The sequence below is a fragment of the Macrotis lagotis genome, chromosome 7 (genome assembly GCF_037893015.1).
Source record: "Macrotis lagotis isolate mMagLag1 chromosome 7, bilby.v1.9.chrom.fasta, whole genome shotgun sequence".
In the NCBI taxonomy this organism is placed as follows: domain Eukaryota; kingdom Metazoa; phylum Chordata; class Mammalia; order Peramelemorphia; family Peramelidae; genus Macrotis; species Macrotis lagotis.
In genome coordinates this window covers 191515362-191521701 of record NC_133664.1, presented here as the reverse complement: position 1 = coordinate 191521701, position 6340 = coordinate 191515362, and the positions used below count along the sequence as shown (strand labels likewise).

The 6340-nt window shown below is 36.5% G+C and overlaps 1 pseudogene; it reads right to left on the bottom strand.

Moving 5' to 3' along the window:
* Nucleotides 1-4793: 4793 nt before the first annotated feature.
* On the bottom strand, nt 4794-5489 carry LOC141493933 (BTB/POZ domain-containing protein KCTD1 pseudogene; annotated as a pseudogene).
* Between the last annotated feature and the right edge of the window lie 851 nt (nt 5490-6340).

The window sequence follows — 6340 nt, the reverse complement described above, 5'->3', positions numbered from 1 at the left end:
GGGATAGAAGATGCATAAATGATTTAATTAGTTTATGGAATTATCAGGGAAGAAACATTCTTTCCCTAGTTAGGTAAACATCTTTTCTGCAACATGCAGTGAAGAAATACAAAGTAAATACAATGTAGTTTGGGGGGGTTGGAGCACCAAGCCACTGGGGAATCAGGAAAGTAGAAGAGAGTGCTTGAACTGAAATCTGAAGGAAGTAAAGTATTTCCAGGTTTAGAAGTGAGGGGGGAGGGAGGTGATTCTAGGCAAGGATAATAGTTTCTTTTCTAGGGCACAGAGATGGGTGATGGATATCCAAAAGGCCAATTTAATTGGACCATAAGAGTAAAGAGATAATGACCCTAGATAAGTAGGACCAGGTTGTGAATGGCTTAAAAGTCAGCAAGATCCCAGCCTACAGGTTACAAGGAACCAGTTTAGTTTACTGAAAAGGGAAATGACATTGCTTTTCTTGACTTGTCATCTAACAGTCATGGAATTAATAATTGTTCTTATGGGATTGAAATTAATTCTTCCAATTTTATAATGTGTTAACTAAAGACATACAAAGTGTGGCTGAATAGACTTCTGACTACCATTCCCTTACATGTTTCTAGACCAGTTTAGGGATTAGGATGTCTCTTTCTTAACTTGTTTCTTGACAGATCTGAAGTTAGAGAGATTATTGCAAAGTATAAATCTGACTCAAGGAAAGTATGAGTAGATGAGAAATGAAGAAAGAATAACAAATGGTTAACAATTAGATAGCACTTTAAGGTTTGCAAAGTACTTTATCATAGTTCCTCATCTGATCTTAAAAAATCGCATTCTCTGAGGTAGGTGCTGTATCTCTATTTTATGCCTGAGGAAAATGGGACCAAAAGAAGTTAAGCAACTCACCCACAGTTATGCAAGCACTAAAAAATGTCTGAGTTAATCTTGAGCCCTAGTCTTTCTGATTCTTAAACTGGAGTTCTAGCTATGATGTCATTTGCCAGAAGAAGGTTTACTCTGCCTTCTAGAAGGATCCAAGGGGCCTGTTATTATGATTTACCATCTCATCCTAAGCAAGTTTTTTATAACACTCATTTGTGATAAGCAGGAAAATCAGTAAAAAAAAGATTGTAAATCTATAAATTTCAAAGTAGTCACTAAGACTGCTACTACTGAATATTACTTCTACAGGCTGCTGTAAGACATTCTTACTGCAATTATTTTTCTGGGAGACATTGATGTAGGAGATGTTGCAAAAGATAAGAAAAGCTGTACACAATCCTCATTTATTACCTGACTCCAAGAGTTTATTTAGAATAATTTGTAGTCAAATGGAAGTCTAAATATTAATTTCCTTTTGATGTTGATTATTATCATCAAATCATTTTTAGAATGGAAAAATGACAACTGATACTGAGGTCATTTGTCCACATCATCTTTGACAATAAGAGGCATTGCCCTTTCTCAGTCTCAACTCTATACCTCTTTTAAACAACCTAACTCTTCCATTGTATATGAGACCCTTTTCTCCTACCTCCAATCTCAGAGGAAAGTTTGGGGGGGTGAGTAAGAACTCATATCTTTAAACAATTGGTGCAACACCACCAACATAGATAGCAGTTCCATACCTGGACCATATGCATGGAAATGAGGAAAGATTTAGAATCAACTTGTGCTTTGGGAGAAGTAGCTCACAATCAAGTCTTGATGCTTTTACTTCCCTTTGTAATTAATCTCTTGTTTTCTCTCCCAAAACAGAAATGTTTCAATCTGAGAGAGAAAATGCTTGAGGTGGAGTCCAACTCAGAGAGCTGAGCCATTTAGGGTTCATTTTCTTCCTTTGGAATGTACTTACCTAGTGCCTTTCTGAACCCAAGTGTGAGAACAAAACCCTTTTTCTCTAAACATAACCAAGATAATACATGCATTCTCTCAAGTAGATGTAGACTCTTGGTGGAATATATGCTCTTAGTTTAAAGGTTGAAATGGCTCATTGGCAAAGAAAACACTTTGTAAAGACTCAATACAAGGTTTTTGTTTTTTATTTCAGTTTCAAAAGACAGTTTAAGGATATAAGAATGTTTCCTTTGTACCTTTAAATATTAGGATTAGTATGTAGAGCAGAGACATTGTAAAGATTAATATTGTGTATATATAAGAAAGGATATAATAGCGGAGCCAGCTTTCTGAAATGTGTATACTACTGACGTAAAATCAAGATAAATATTTTTCACTGGTGTGTTTGAGTGAATGTATTGAAAATAGGATAAGTGATTTTTGGGAGATGTTTGTATATTCTTGACACTGTTTGAAATGCAGACAAAGATCATGGATATTCTTCATATTCAAGAGGGAATTGGTGTTTAAATGACTTTCCTTAGACTTGCATATAGGCATACAATCTTTTCTAAAGAATAACATAGTACAGAGCAGGGAGCTGAGAGTATTAGTTTATTATGGGACCATTTCTTCCTACATATGCAGAAAAGTTAGCAGGTATGTTGGGGCAGTATGTTAAAGAGGAAAGATCCTTTGGTTTGAAGTGTGAGGACCTGGTTGGAAGACTGGCTTGGTACCTTATCTCCTTTTAGCCCTTGGATATTATTTCATGTATCAACTTCAGTTTCTCTATTTGTAGAAGTGGCTGAAGTAGATGGACTTTCTAGCTCTCGAGCTATGATCCTAATTCTGAATTTTGAAACTCAAAATATAAAGATGGCCTGACATTTGTTTGTTTTACTCAATATACTTAATTATATTTTTGTTATAAAGGAGGCGTCTATTAAAAGGGAGGATGCTGGGGAATTGACAATAATGTAAAAAAATGACAAATAATGTAAAAGATGAAAAATTAAAACATTTTATTATAATAAGAGTAATTAAAGTTTATGGAGGAAAGAAGAAAACTGGCATTTATTACTACGATCTGGACATTGATCTAACCTTTTTACAAATGTTATCTCATTTGATACTCATTTTACAGTTGAGGAAAATGAAGCAGGCAGAAGTTAAATGATAAGCTCAAATTCACATAACTAGTAAATATCTGAGGCTGGATTTGAACTCAGGTTTTTCTGAATACAAGAACAGTATTCTATTTATTCCAACCTAGATTCACTGACTTGTTAGAAGAAAAAAGTTAATATAAAATTAGAAGAAAAAAATTTAATTGAGAAAGATTATGCAGCATACAACTAAAATCACTCCAAACTGACCTACTTAAATAAGTCAGTGACACTGAAAAATGGTGAATGGATGAAGAAAAGTACATCAACACTAGATGTAATAATTTCATAAAACTTACTAAATGTATATAAATGCCATAAGAAAAATAATAAAGGATTGCAATGTCTATCAAACACTTTATCTCCATACTCAATTGGGAGCTATTAAAGTAATCTAATGTAATGGCCTTTTCTTTCAGTCCCTTTTCTCCTGGATTTCTCTTGGACACTGATAATAACTTATTGCTACTTGATGTTCTCTCTCTCTAGGTTTTTGGAATGTCATTCTCTCCTAGCTGTCTTCATACTGCTCTCACTGTTCCCTTTTTGTCTCCTTTGCTGGATTCTCAGGTCATGTGCTTTAAATGTAGTTGTTCCTCAGGGTTATGTCTTAAGGACCTCTGCTCTTCTTTTTTTTATTTTAAACAGTGTTTATTGTATTTTAATGCATTATAAAATTTGAAAAATTGTAGGAAAGTCATAGATTCAAACCAGAGCAAATTCTAGTAAGTAATAATGCTGGCCCCTTTGCAAAACTTGTCAGTTTAAAAAACAATGTGATATTCACATTGGTGAGGCAGACGAGAAGGTGAGACTTTGTCAAGCTATGTTTTAAACTTTTAGAGTAACCACATTCAGATGCAATGTGCTTATGAATGAGATTTTGGAGTCTTGAACTTTCCCCTGTTCAAGAGAGGCATCCAAAACTGCATCTGCAAAGGAACTCAATTCAAAAGTGTAAACAAAGGAAAAGAAAAAGTATGGAGGAGAAAAAGAGAAATAGAGAAAATGGATGTCTGTTTGGTAATAGAAAATATAAGGAGATTGTGTCCTCACTGGTCATAGCTTATTTATTGATAAGCAGGCCTCAGGGAGGCCTAGGATACTTAATGGCCATCACAGCACCAACTTCAGTTACCACATCATCATCATCATTATTATTATTTTTGAATTTCAAACCTTTTGACATATGTATTATATATATATATATATACATATATATTTAGACTTTGAGGTTATTATTACTATTCCAATTGTTCCCTTTTTTCTTTTAGCTTTTTGCAAGGCAACAGGGTTAAGTGACTTGCCTAAGGCCACAAAGCTAAGTAATTATTAAGTGTCTGAGGTCGATTTGAACTTAGGTACAGGAGACTCCAGGGCCGGTGCACTATCCATTGTGCCACCTAGCAGCCCCACAATCGTTCCCATATTAATACAAGTATGATCTCTATTTGTTATAAACGCATCTTTATTCGATTTTCATTCCAGGTCTTGGTTTGGTGTCTCAACTGCACATGAATGTCCCTTTTCTCCCTTTTCTTTCTTTTCTTTACATACCTTTTTATTCATTCACTTATTTATTTATTTATTTATTTATTTATTTATTTATTTATCTATTTATCTATTTATTTAGTCATTCATTCATTTACTTATTTGTTTATTCATCCATTCATCTATTTATTTATTCATTTATTTACTTTTTATTTATTTATTTGTTCATTCATGCATTCATTTGTTGGTTGGTTGGTTGGTTTTTTTTCTTTATTTGCATAAGAAACATGTCCATTCAGTCCAGAGGATCTTGCTTCAGGAGCCCACAATTTCAAAGCCTTTTTGCTGCAACCTGGGGAGGACCTGAACTGAGTTGAGGTGACAGTATCCATTCAGTGGAAATCTGATGACACGCATTGAGTCTTGTTTCCAACCTGCGTTGACCAAATTAGACATCACATCTCCAATTTCTGGGAACACCTCTTCTATCAAAGGTTTATCACCACTGAATTTAATCCTCTCTCCGAGGTCTGGGGCAACTCGTACCACTAATCAGTCACAGGACCTAGGAAAACGACCATTTTCCCGATCTTGTTTCCATCTTTCCATCTGCATCAACATGGTTGAAGCTGAAAGTACTTTGCCTCTTCATACAACAAAGTATAGTCCTTAAAATCATCCGGAATGAGTAGTTTTGATGTTCATAGAAAATTTAGTATATATCTGAACATCTGCCCATCTCTGTCAATGAAATAATGCTGTTTGAGACTGTCCAAAACAATTGGCTCCGTGCCATCGAAGAGTCTTCCAGTTCTTGATTCAGGGTATTTGGTGAGTGTGGTTAAGCTGCTGGTATACATGTGACACCGCCCCCCCCCCCCCATCAGTGTGGATGGGTGCATTGGATTTTATGAGCTATGCTGGAGTAGGAATGCCTTGATTGTTCAGTGGAGATGTAGGGGATCTAGTGATCAGATGTCTTGACATATTGGGCTGACTGTCCCTCTGGCTGGAGAGTGGCAGCCCTGGCCCGGGAGGGTGGACCAGAGAGAGGGGCGACCTCACTTCTCTAAGTAATGCCTGAGGAGCGGCACCCCTTTCCCCGCCCCCTCATCTGCCCCCAGAGCTCTGGGTGGGGGGCAGTGGTGCTGCTCTGGGGGCTGCTCAGAGCTGAGTGGAGCAGGCAGGTAATGAGCCCACCTCTGCTCTTCTAGGTTACTTCACTTGGTGATCTCATCAATTTCTAGGGATTTAATTACTGTCTCTGTGCTTACTCTTTCCTGTCCTATCTTACCTCCAATTTTACATCCCCAATTACCTTTCAGAAACCCTAAATGGATGTCTAGTAGACTTCTTAAATTCATATATTCAAAGCAGAACTCATTATATTTCCCCCAAAACCTCCTCCCTTTCTCCCTTCCCTTTTACCATAGGGGGCAACACCATCCTCCTAGTCCCACAGATTCACTATTTAGGAATCATCATGCACTTCTCATCATTTCTCAACCTTCATATCCAAGTCATTGTCAAGATCTGCCAATGTCACCTTTGCTGCAAATCTCTAATATGTCTCTATTTCTCCTCTGACATTGCCATCATTCTAGTGTAGGTCTTCATGCCTTGATTACTTCTATAGTCTACCAGTTAGACTGCCTGCTTCAGGTTTCTTCCCACTCTAACTCATTCACCATTAAGCCACTAAATTGTTTTATTTTCCCCTCTAAAAATTGGCCTGATCATATCATGCCTTCTGCTCAATAAACACCACTGATTTCCTTTTGTCTTCAGAAGTAAATACAAAATACTGTTTGGTATTCAAAGACCCTCAGGGGTAGTTAGGTGGCATTGGTTAGAACACAGGC